Source organism: Strix uralensis, chromosome Z, assembly GCF_047716275.1.
Source record: "Strix uralensis isolate ZFMK-TIS-50842 chromosome Z, bStrUra1, whole genome shotgun sequence".
NCBI classification, from domain to species: domain Eukaryota; kingdom Metazoa; phylum Chordata; class Aves; order Strigiformes; family Strigidae; genus Strix; species Strix uralensis.
This window is the reverse complement of record NC_134012.1, coordinates 82,740,574-82,754,627: the sequence shown is the minus strand read 5'-3', so window position 1 is coordinate 82,754,627 and position 14,054 is coordinate 82,740,574.

The following is a 14,054-nucleotide window of genomic DNA, read 5'->3' as shown; positions in this document are numbered from 1 at the left end:
AATGTGTCATTCTCATGTTTACACTGCACAATTTCTCCCTTTCTTTTCGAAAATATGTAAAAGTATAATGGATAATTTGACACTGTGGTAGCTTAATGGTAGGTCACAAAAATATCTTTAAAAAGAAATCTCTATTATTTTGTCTGAAAAATCACCACACTCCTGCCACCAATTATTTTTATTAACAACTTAAATGCTTTATGGAAGTCTCTTTTTGTACTAATTTCTGCAATTTTCAGGAAGTATTTTTCATCAAGTACCAAAAAGAACAAGCTACTTGGGACTGAAATGAGCCAGACCAAAAAAGTATCTCGTGTTACCTAAGCAATAACTACATGCTGAATTTGATATGCCACTGGTGCCAGAATTAGCCAAAATGAAGCTCGTCTTGGCTGTGAATTTGCTGAAGATGTTACCAAATACAGTGGGGGTTCGGGAATCTCCTGATCGCCACTTTGAGAAGAAAAGGGGACAGATTTGGCTTTCAGAGAGTCAATCCACACAGGTAGCCACTGGTGTTTCCTGGAGGCCTCTGTGGAGTTCCTGCTTATTGAGAGAAAAAGAGATTTGCCCCACTGTTGCTGTACCACCAATTAAGGAAAAGAAATAACACACAAAGTGAAATTTCCAAAACTCAGTAAATTTGTGTTTCACTGCTAAAGACAAAGAAGAAAGAGATGGCATTGCATGCTGGGTCTAGAGTTGCGTAGGTTTCGCTACCAAAGGAAGAAGCAGCAGCAGAAAAGATCTGCCAGACCATGGGTAGGATAGGCTGTCTAAAACAACAGACAAAGATATATAATTTGACTCATGAAATCATTAATTGGGCCTTCTGGTATTGATTTTAATTTTTAACCACACTGGTCTGGGCATTATTGGCTTTGTAGCCAGGACAAGGCTGGTGCTTGACTCTTACTCTTTTTTTTGCAAAGATGCTAGACAAGTTCATCTTTGAAAATTAGGACATGTGACTAAATACACAATGATAAAAGCACTTATATTATTTCCATAAATTCCCCTGACATCCATTTGAATGCAAATTGAGAAGGAAGAAACCCTGTTTAAATGAATTAACAAGGAAAGGCAGCAGGGGGATGCAGGGGGAGAAATGGAACTGAATACAGAGTAGATACAACCTCTTAAAAATAGAGTTGGTTTGTATTCAATATAATTAAAGAAGGCATTTTTAACACCATTATTTAGGGTCAGAGGCCTCTTCAGTTTGTTTATCCAGCTTGAGTGCACTGATACAGTCAAGATAGTGACACATGCTTCATCTATTTCAATACTGCAAACCAGGGACTGCCTGTTATGTATTGTCTTTCTTTCCTTTTGTCTCCATGAACAAAAGAAACAGCAATCTCTTAATTGAAATGATAACAGCACAAAATTAAAATGATACAGCACAAAAATTGTGTCATATGTTTAGAATCTGCAGCAAACATAATCTCCTTTTGGTGAGGCTCTGTGATTGCGCTTGCTGCCCTGGTGTGTGCAGGCTGTAGAAGATAGATGACTGTTAGAAGATTTACAATCAACCTACACTTAATCAGTCAAACAGTTTATTTCAGCTTGAAAACTGCAAAGTAAGACAAAAGTTTATAAAACTTGAGTGTGGTACATTATTTAGATTGGGTTTCTCAGAGAAAGGGATACACTGCTCAGTGCAAACACTGCTTCCCAGTACTGTGCCTCTACATTGCTATAGTGGAAACTGAGGCTACAGCACTGGTGCCAACTCCAAGGTCCGAAAATGAAGAACAAGGGAGGAAGATAGGGCAGAAATACACTTCTTCCCATAAACCCACTACCAAAGAAACCAGATGAAGCCTGCAGGTTCACCCGGGTATTAGTCATCACAAAGCATTGTACTGGAAAGGATTGGGACAGGTAAAATAAGACTGATGGAAATTAATCTTGTATGAGCCAGTACGGAGAAAACAAGTCCAGAAGGAAACCAGACAGAAATTAGGCATACACTCTCACCACATGTTCCCAAATCAAGTATCTGCTGCAATATATCTGTATGCAGTCCTTTCAGATCATGAGACCAGTAGGTAGATACAGACCTAATGAAAAAAAAGTATGGGTTGCAAGAAGTGGCAATGGTAATTCACTGCGTGGTATTACCACTGCTCAATTGCTAATCAGCTCTGACAAGTCAGGGATAACTGTACAGATGGATGTATCATGTTCAGAAGAGACAAAATTACGGCACACCTTATTTGCAAATATATTTTCATTTAAAATTACTTAATCTAAAATAACTTTTAAAGAAAATTTAAATACCAGTCACTATTTTTTCACTAAAAATGTAAATAAATTTAACATAGTTCAAAATATTTGAGGCTGGAATAGCCACATGAACCCATTTGTTTAAATAGAATCAGTTTGAGCTTTGAGAACCACAGTACACAGTTCCATAACTCAGCTTATATGCAGATATGAACTTCATATTGCCTGAAAATTAGAAACTAATTTATTTGAATTATAGTAAAGAAATGAATAATACATTTAAATAACAACATGAACTGTCCATAAATCTGAGATAGTTGGTAGTATAATTTAATCCAATAGCGAGGGTTTGAAATATGTAATAGAACTGATTCTAAATTGTGAACTGATATAATTTCTTTGTGGCTGACTGGGTTTGAGTTCACATTGCTCACAAGATACATGCGAATGTTTAGCTACAGCTGAAAGAAATGAATTATATCCAACAGATCCTTTCTTCTATAGAACACATCAAAAACACAAAGCCAAAATCTATGAACTGCTTAGACAAAAGACTCCTTAAAATTAGTCTTTCATGAAAGCCATCATTCAATCATCTTCTTAATACGAGCAAAGATGTAAGTATACAATTCATGTATCAGGTGAAATTACACTATTGTATGCACATTGCCTCCATAAAACCATAGTACTGCAAAGCAAAACTTAGCTTTTATCCCAGAGCACTCTCTGACAAAACTAAAATGCTGGGACACCACCTTGACTCCTCTGAAACAGCTGCAGAGGACAGTCATAACTGTTCACAAGGTACAACAGGACTACATGATAGTTGTGATTAATGAAATCAAAGCCCTTGTTACCAGACTAATTTGGTTGGATTACCAAAGTAAAAGTGCCTTGGGAAGCTTAATGTAAAAGGATTACAAACTTGCTTTGCTGGTCTCATCTTTGGAAGGCCTTCGTTGCATTGAGAAAGCACTACAGTGAGAACCTATGTTAAAACACCAGCTTTGCTTCAGAGTCCAGATGATCTTCAAGCCAAAATCACTCTGCATTTGATCTCCCTTTCTGCAAAATGGAAGGGAAAAAAAGTCCTCACTTTTGTAGAAGACCTTGTGAGGCTTCATTGTGTGGCCTTGTAAACCTATTTGGGTAATAAAGGAGAAAGAGCCATAAGAGAATAATGATGATAAGTTAGGATGTTCCAAAAACACAAAACTATGGCATTGATTAAATATTGAATTGAGGAGTAGAAGTAATAGAAATAGATTAAATACCATTATATCAGACAAAACATCTTCCCTACAGAGCTAACAGCTAGTACTGCCCAGGTAGATGTTCAAGGGCACTCCATAAAACCTAGATAAAAATGGGGAAACATTGACACAGCTTCATCTATTTTAACTGTTGTTTTGTCTGGATGGCAAGATAGTTTACTTACAGGTCATGTAGCATTCACCATCTAAAAACATGCATACTTCAAACTGTTACATACCCCTGTAAAAAATTATTCATATGATGGTGCTGAATGTCAGCAGCACGATGAGTCTAGCTCCTATCAGACAGGCAGTGGAGATTCTGTGGAAGGCTCCAGATATAACTAGCAGCCTTGAAAGACAACAGTACTTCCTTAATACTCCCAATGCTGAGTTTTATGTCAAATTCTAAAAACTGCCCTTTTTTTTCCAGCAAGATTGCAATTGCTTGAAAGGGGGAGAGAGAATCTGAGATAAACAGCCAATTAAGAAAACATTTCCTAGAATGATCTTGAGATGTTGTCTCACAATTATCAGAGCTACTGGCATTGTGCCATGTTGTTAAAGGAGCTAAGCTGTGATGTTAGTCAGACTTTGTGCTGAACTGTGCCACAGATGCCACCTTCCCTTGAGAAGATGTTAGCTGCAGCCACCTGGAGGTCACTGCTCAGGGCGTTCCCAAGCCTTATAGCTACTAGGGCTGTATGAAAAGGAGGTATGGTCCTTTGGATGTTAGGGCCTTTTTTAGAGTTTTGAAGATCAAGAAGTGAAGCAGGAAATTAATGAAAGTTTAATGGGTTTCTATGGTTTTAGCTGATTAGGTAAGATAAGGATCAATGTTCTGGACTGGTCAAAGTTTCTGGGTAAGCACTAGACCTACCTACTCAGAGAACTGCACAATGGCCTTGAGATTTAAAAGAAAAAAAAAAAAAAAAAAAAAAGAGAAGTAGTAAACCTGCCTGCCTGGGGAAAGGATGCAAGCAGAGTTATCTGGCCAGACAGAGAAAAGAAATTAACAACTTTTACCTGAGTTCAAGACCCGACCCCAGGATATCATGACCAAGGACCAGTAAGTTGTTTTGCAAGTGCTGGAACAAGAAACTAATCATCTGTTTCTGAAATATGTTTGTCCTAAGCAAGGGAAGGTGATACCCATCATCCCCTCTAGTCAGTTTGTATAGATTTACCAAGTTCACCTGCACTCAGTCACTGCTGTGGAAATGCTCCCATACTCTAAATATTTCTGCTCTATCTTTCCATCCATTGAAGACTTTTCTTCCACTGGAAACTCATTCCATGCTGTGTAAATGCTCTAGGCATGAAGACAATTCACAGGTGGAGGGGAAAAGGTATAATCCCAATGTTTTGTGAGACCATCAGCACCACAGTCCCCATAGCTCTAAAAAACAAGAGCTCTAGGTCCCAGTAAGAGGGTTGATCAACTGTTCTAGCATGAAGGTGATCCAGTTATGCACTAATTTTGACATTGGGGATAACTGCAGGAGGACAGGGAATTTTACTGAGAATGAAATCCAGACCATGTGTTGTTTGGAAAGATGTGTTACAAATGCAGATAAAGAAATGAGAATAGATGACAAAGTTTCAAAATAATGTCAATTATAGGTAAGTATATCTGACACTAAAGTAATTCTGATAACAGAATCTCACATTTACATCCTCTGAAACACCAATGCAGTATTTTTTGTTTTTTAACACAACATTTTCTCTGAGTGCCATTTTGAGCATGCACATCAATCTTTCCTACAGCACTCTTTAATCAAGCTACTTTGGTAATATTTTTCTCTCTGAATTTCCTATATTTTCTAGTTCAAGAAACTGAATCTGATACACTGTGGTATTAAAGTAACCACAGTATTCAGACATGTAGATCAGAGACTACTCAATAAGAGCAAGTCATTTTCAAGATGAGAAAAAAAACAGCAAATCTGAAGGAGAAATAAATATTGTAATATTTTATGTATTCCAGCTATAATGTCCCATAAATGATTAAATGAAAGAGCTATTTTATAAAATGCATATAGAGAAGACTTTTCCTTTGTTCTGTAACCACAGATAGGGCTAAACTTTCCTCATAGGAAATTTTAAAATGGGGAAAAAATTATGGCATTTACCTTACCATATGGAGGCCTACATACCTCAGTACAGTGGTGGTATCCAACATGCTTATCTGCACTCCCACTTGACTCTACATCTGTCTAGCTACCCAGGAGAATGATACATCTGGAAAGGTTGAATAGGCCAAGGGAGTTTACATGTATTTTGCAATGTTCTTGAGAAAACTTACTGGAGAGAGGTCAACATGTTTTTTTTCTTGCATCTCTTTGCATTAAATAAAAACATATTGTAAGTTATTTGAACATCCTGAGATCTGTTTTTATCACTAGGAACACAGAAACATATTTGAAAGTGTTTGCTTTTGAGAACTTTGTATGCAAGGGGAATGCTTGAGAGGGCATTATAGAAGGGTTAGTACTGAGCAACAGATATAGACAAAAACAGACCAAACAGGTTCCTGATGGAGCAAATTACCACAGAAAATGCTTTCTGAACAAGTTTGTACAATTGCAATCCAAAAATTAGCATCTTTGATATTTATGGGAGTAATCTGTGGTATTCTGTGACAAAACACACGGGAATGGTTCAAAGCTGCATGCAGGGAGGTTCAGACTGGATATTAGGAAACATTTCTTTACCAAGAGGGTAATCAAACACTGGAACAGGCTTCCTAGAGAGGTGATCGATGCCCCAAGCCTGTCAGTGTTTAAAAGGCATTTGGACAATGCCCTTAATAATACTCTTTAACTTTTGGTCAGCCCTGAAATGGTCAGGCAGTTGGACTAGATGATTGTTGTAGGTACCTTCCAACCGAACTATACTATTCTATTCTATCTAAGAAAAAATCCTCATCAGGGCAAAATTAACAATGAATAAAGGAAACAAAAAATTTTAGAATATTGATTTAAAAAACAAAAGAGAAAAATATTTCTGTATTCTTTGAAGATCAAATACTTTAAGGCAAAATATATTCACAAACATCACGGAATTTCAGAAGCCTAAGATATTTTCTCTGTTATTAGGTTACTAACCCACGGAGCAGTCAGAAGTAAAGGTTTGATTATTTGTTTTAAAAAGTCAGCAAAAATATGACAGAGAAATTTGATTTCTTGCACTGTGATTAAGACAAGTTGGTGATGTCCTCCAAATCTTAATACCTCTAGTTTAATAACAGTGAGAACTGAATAGATCTTTGTAAATCAACGAGTCCACCAGGATTTCTAGAACAGGATGTTTTACCTGCCAAGTGGTTTCTCTTCATTGCCTGGAAGAGGAGAGTTAGCTTTCCTGCCTCATTATCCTTTCAATTGTTTTCTCAAATTTAAATAGTGTAGTGCAAAAAAGGAAATTATTTCTTCTGCAGCTATGGAGGAAGATACCCAAGTAAAAAGCTGGTAATCCTGTATTTGAATGCCCAGACAGTAACGTCTAAATCATTGATTTAACTTTAACTATGGAAATAGATGAACATTTCTGGATCAATCTTGAACAACAACTGAAAGGCAGAACAGCTGTCATCGTTAAGCAGTAGATACTCAGCAACAGCCATGATTCTGGTAGCTCATACTCTAACCAGTTACTCTTTTACAGTTGAATCAGGTCTGACATTGAAACAGAGAACTCTTCAAAATAGTTAAGATGATCCAACATCACCTGCACGTTCTAATTTAGGATGTCTGCTACACTCGTTGCTGTTAAAGACTTTGTAAAAAGTAGTATGTACCTTCAAGCAGACAGGCTTTTGCCAATTTAATTTTAATGAACAATGCAAACATACCTTTACCAGCTGTGATGTTCTAGAGTTGTAAATGTTAAGTCAGGAAAGCAACTTTCTTCTCACCCTATAATATAGCTGAAAATGCTGACCCATGAAGATACACTACTTCAGGACATTCTTCCACTTACAAAAACAACTGCAAACCCAATATTTTTCCTAAAGAAAACAGACTGCATTTTTTTACATCTATAGGAATTCAAAGCATCGCATTTAGCATCAAATGACATTATTAATAAAGTACAACAGCATCCTTCCTTATTTAAACAGCATGTTCCAGGGCTGTGTCAGTGAGGACAACCTAATGATGCAAAGGTTCATTTGCAAGTAGTGTATTTTGCAGGTACACTATTCAGCTACTAGTGATACCCAAAAATTAATTTACACAATTACTCACTACCAGGCTTGCCGGGCTGAAACTAGTCCAAACCTAACAAAGGGGTCAATTTTCAACATTTAAACCAGATCATAAACTTTCCCAAATTTGATTGCTTGAAGTGGTAAAACTTCTAGTTTCCATATTACCCAGCAGTTTCTCTTTAAAAGAGGCAGCTGTGGAATACCTGAAATACTTAGAAACTTCTCTCTACAACTCTGGGTGGAAGCTGGCCAGCACAAAGGTTATAGGCTATATCTTTACATGCCAGTAAATGCATGAGAGCCATAGCCACCAGAAAATCCCACATTCTGGTGTACTTGAACACTTCATAGAAGTTAATGCACCCAAAAAACCCGGTTCAAAGCAGCAGCAAAACAGTATCACATCCATGGAGAGGCTCAGAGAGTCAAGGAAACAAGGTCTGGAGACAGGACTAAAATTTAAGAATTCATTGTTCCCACCTGTTTCCCCCCTTTACCTATGCTTGCTTTTGAAGTCAAAAGGCTGTATTGATTCAGGATGCTGGTGAGCAGGGACTTTCCAGCAATTGTAATGCTGTAGGTTACAATATGTGAGCTCTGAGCTCATTGAGTCCTGGGAGATGGCCACATGCTTGTGTTTGCTTCATGCCACTGATCTTCAAGGGAACACATTTTGTTTAGCAGTGATTTGGGGCATAAAAAACAGTCCCAGGGAAAAAATTAATATATTTCCTAAGTTTTTGATAGCATTTTTGTGAGCAAGAAACACCCCCTGTCCCTAGAAACACAAGGGGAACCTTGCGTAAAGAAATCCAACTGGGGGGGGAACTGGGACATTGCAAATGGTTTCCCATGTCCAAGAGCCAACTCTGTTACCACTTAAACTAGCTTTGAAACCTACTGTCCGCTGTGCCTTGCTCATCTGAACCACAAACATCTGCACTGGCAACTCGATGTCCTTCCTGGGATGCAACACATGCCACAGCCCTGCTGCAGCCGCGAGCCTGGCTTGGCAGCTCCAGGGGGAACACTGCCATGCTCAGGTGCAGGTGCTCCTGCTGCCGAGGCAAGCTGGTACATCTGAAAGCACGGGGTGAGACAGTTGCTATTACACTGGGGTACTTCTCTGAGAGAAGCAGTAGGGAGGTCTGAGTGGTGGCAAGGTAAAGGCCTTGCCTGGGGGAGGGGAGGCCTTCCACATCTCCTCTGGCTGAGGAGAGGGCTTTGATCTGCCTGAAATGACTGCGCCAAACTGTCTCATTCAAATGAATCTGCCAGACAGTTGGGAGACATTCCTCAAAGGGTCACCAGGCAAAGGGCTGCAAAGGAGGGTGACTCTGGCCCATGCTCCTTTATAATTTCTCCTCATCACCTCATCTGTCTGCTGAGCAGGCCTGCTGTGATTTCCCCCCACATCCAGGCTCAATTTGTATGCAAATCCTCCCTCATTTGTTCTTGCTCCCTTCAGAAAGGACAAATTTAGTATAATAACTGTAATTGCTTTAATAACATGAAAAAAACCGACACCTTTATGGGACCAACAATCAAAGATTGAAATTGTAACACAGCATGACAGGTGTGGAGGCATGCCACCATTACCGATTTTCCCATCTCAGTATTTCTTTCATCGTCTTGAAAAATGCTTATGTCAGTAAGCCAGGCATGGCTGGCTTGTGGCTCTTGATCTCCATGCAGTTCGTAACAAGTTAGGCGGGGCTCCCACAGTAGAGGCACATAGCTGGTGAGCAGTGGGATCTCCTGGGACAGTGGCTGCTGGGCATTTGAATCCCTCTCTGGAGGAAGATGTGGGTCAGCATGACCTGGTGAAGTAGAGCTGCTATCAGTATCTTCTCACACTGGCATCCTCCCTCAGCTCCGTGGCGATGTATTAAATATCTTATGGCCTACATACAGGTCACAGGTTTAGGCAGATGGCTATCTCTGGTTCCCATTAGAGAGACAAGAGGTCTCAGTGACATTTGCAATGGTGGCCCATATCTCCAATTACACTTGGCTAACCTGCATCCCTCTTGCTGACCTGGAAAATGTCTGTTCTTGGCAACATTTTCTGGTTTAATTCCGAGATTAACAGTTGAGAATCCATTTTCAGCATCAGTCAGCTGGACCAGGACACACTTGATCTTGGCTTTTAGTTATACTCAAACCCATTGACTAACAATTACATTTTCTAGTTACTATTTGCATTATAACCTGTAATTTTGGTCATATAACAGCACCTCAGAGCTAGTCCTCCTGTAACAGCCCCTGCTTTACTAAAAGATAAACCCATCATCAAAGATCAGTTATTGCATGAACCAGAGTTCCCCTCCAAAATATGCAAATATGGAAATGCAAAAGATGCTGAGAAATGGGTCTTTATGCACACTCTGGTGGCCAGGGGCCACAATACTGCATTTCATCTGGAGACAAATGGGAATGAACTGATCCTTTTGAGTGCAAGGGGAACTCCAGACCCACCTCAACAATCACTCCAAGGGCACACTTGCATGATGCAGGAGAGATAGGTGTAAACAGGTGTGAACACCAAGGATTTTTCTAAATCTTACATGCAGGGAGGAATTAAAAGATCTAATCAGTAACTGCAAATATTGATTAGTAGCGACCATCTCCTTCAGGCCTTATTCAGGCTAGATGTGAAGTGGTTCTCACAGATGAAGTGCTTGAGAACATGCTAATCACCAGTATCCAGGTGCTATAAAAAGCCAAACTTAAAAGAAGAAACAGTTTCCCTTCCATTTGTTTTGACCCAAACCTAAAGGTAAAACTGCCTGATGAATCTCTCACAAGCAACCACAATAAGATTCACTGTCCCTAAGCACTTTTATGGATTATTTCTCCTCAGCATTGAGAATGGAAAAAAACAAGTAAGATTTCTTCTCTACAGATATGTATGCATTTTCTTTAATGTCTAGGTCACCAATACATCTACATATGAAAGCACTACACAGTATTTGACCTTGATATTAAAATTTGTCAGAGGTCAAAAGCGCTAAAACTAGGCAAGATATTTATATAGCCCATAATAGTAGACTCCTATATCACTGGCACCTCTCAGTGGAGACAGACCTGAACCAAAACCTCAGGTCTGCACATCATACCAAGAACAGAAAACAAATAAACAAAAAGCTAAATTTCTGTCTCAGATCTCAAGAGGGTTACCAGAAATGTTCCCAATTCTGCTAAGGTGTTTGAGTTTCAACTCTTCATGCTACAGAAAAAAAAGAAAAGAGAAAAAGCTCTCTAGTCTGAAAGTGAGCACTGAAGTCAGCTTGCCATGTGAACAAAATGAGAGAACCCCAAGGAACAAAATCTCAGCAACCTACTGCTATCTCTGGGTAAACATTTGTTTGCAATATCTTTTTAAAATAATACTGTCTACTTCAGTGATTGACGATTTCACCCCATTTATCACTGACAACTAGAATTATTTTTTCAGCTGTGGATCATGTTAATTGTGGAAGCTAATAGGGAGGAATGTGAGGTAAACGGTCTCAATACCTTTAGTGTATGTGATGACTTTACCAGACTTGCAGTACTGTATTTACTGTAACCAAAAGGTCATGCTCTATATTTTAAAGGTAAACAGTGATCTTTTCTGCATCAGTCACACTCCTGCAAATCATGTACAAAAGTATTTTTAGAAAAGGCAATTAGCTTATTTTTTTTTTAAATTAACCTTACTTTCAGATATTTGAAGGAAGGCTTTCAACTTTAACAGACACCCCTGTGTAAACCAGAGAGGATTACAGTGTCTCATTGGCAAACAAAGCAATTAAGTAAAGATGGACTAAGGCTGTTATAATTTACATTACTGACAATGTGTGCTCGTTTCTTCTCTGCAGCAAGGTAAATATTGAGGCAATGATGAGACTGCATTGTTCATTCCACTGTTAAATAAAAAAAGCAGTTTCCCAGATACTGCAGTTTAATCAGTGTTAATTTTAATGGTACATTCCCATTCACATCTTGAATCTCTAGGTTTTACAAAGACACCACACATGGGAATGTTATAATAAAATAATTCTGATGTAGTTTTGCAAATAGATGTGTGTTACAAGCATTAAAAATACACAATTTTGATACTGGCAGAAATGGGGTCTTTGAAAGGTACACAGTATTACTGTAATTTGGGTGTATAAGCTTCTCTGAGGATATGCTATGGACCATGGTAGCACACAAAGCCTACTATGAGATGTACATGAAGCTTTTGTTTCAAAAACCAGCAAGATGTGTATTAGCGGAAAATGGATATGTGCTTTCAAGTAAATGAGATAAGGTGACACACGACAGAAAATGCTATTTTAGCATGCGCTAACAGAACACAGAATGGATTCATTTCTATAGAATAAATTTTTAGACTGCCAACCTTAACACACAGCAGGAATTGTTGCTTTAAAGGGACTGTGTCAAAGTTGACAGGCCCAAAACGTTACCTACCATAAAATTAAAATTTTTACAAAATGCCCTTTTGATCCTGAGAAATCTATCAACCTTCCAAATCCAAGACTGTCACATTGTTAAAATACCAAATACTTTGCTGTGTGATTGCCCATTAAACTTGGTTTGGTTTTGCAACATGCATATGCAAGTCACGATTTTGGTCTCTCCTCCACACTATCTTTGGGACTATGCACTTAAACAGTACCAGATCTTTTGTTTGGGATTTCCATGATTTAGCATTTCAGTTAGCAGTAATTTATAACAAAGCTATAATATGAAGCTTTTGTACTCCAATGGTAAATGTCTCCTTAGAAAGGGGGCAGTTCTTCATACATGGAAGTTGCCAAACCACAGAAGGATTTATTTTTGTCTTGTTCTATTTAATACATGCAAATACTTTCCAGTGCACACTGAATTGCAATAAATTATAGTTACATGGCATAGTAATAAAAATGAACAACAGCATTTCACTATTTCAAGGTGACAGGTAAAAAAGAAGTGCTGTGATTGTTGGTTTTACTTTTTGTCAGTTTTAGCGCACAATCTAATAGTGAGAATTGAGAAAATTAATTATGAATGGCTTTCCTTATATTGCACACAAGCATAATAGGTACAATTCATGTGTCTTACTTATTAGCATGTGGGCAGCTTCTCAATATATGTATAGATTTTTCATGTGTGACAAAATGTTTCTGTGCTTAAAAATTAACTATACAACAGCTTTTCATTACAAATATGGTCTTTACCAAACCCAGGCTATTTTCAGGCAATGAGTCCCTCTATTCCCATAACAGTAGTATGGCTGGGCATGGATTATGTCATTCCTCCTCTTCACACCCTCAACTCTTAATTTTCCAAAAGCATCCCAAACCAGCACAGGACCTTTTGCTAAACACTTTTGTTGGGTTTACTGTAAACCTGACAACCAGATGATTAAAATCTCTCTTCTATTCTTCCCAGTTTATTATCACAGATAACTGTAGCTGCACAGACTACTGCTAGCACCAATATTCACATTTGAGTATCTGCCTTTTCTAGACAGTTTCAGTGATTAAAAAATTAAGGCATATTTAAGACATCATAAATGGAAGTGCTGAACATGCTTGATGAACATACACTCCACAAACAAGGCTGTCCTGAATATATTCCATCAAAACCCAGCAGAATACCACATCTTACATTTTCCTGTGAAATCTGGTGAATGAACAAGCAATATATACAGCAGGCTTTGGCTTCTCTAAATATATCTGTGATAAAAGCTAAAATACATTATAAGCAGCTAGCATTAAGCATATATGTCTCAGAACTAGTTAAATTAGACCTGATCTTCGGTCCAACCCACACAATTAAGTTCACCCATGAGCACTGAGGATTAAGGGTAATGGTCCTGTTCAGTCTCTTCATCTAACAGAATTCAGCAGCTCTACTGGATTTCAGGGGTCCTTTTCAACTGCAGGTACAGATAACTTTGTATGGTTTTTGTTTTCATGTAGGATATGGGACTCTCTCGTCCTTGTGTTAACCTAGGCCCTGGATGACCAACCCTACAGCTGACACAAACAGATGTTTTTATTTGTTTGAACTATTAGGTCAAAGGGCTAATGAGCTAATGAAAATTCTTTCAAGAGCTGTCAAATGACGCACGATTAGCAGATTTTCAGTTCCTATTTATATGAAACAAAAGCACTAAAAAAATATTCCGAGTTTACAAATCTTTCATTTCCATCCCAGTTTTGGTAAGAGGCAGATTTAAAAATAATAAAATGAAAAAAGCATACCTCACGAGCTGAATCCATAAATCCAGTCTGGCTCAGCAGTGGTGTACTTCCATCAGCTGTCACAAATTGCATTCTGAGAGTCTCTTCTACTCAAACGTTTGATAGAATAACATTGAG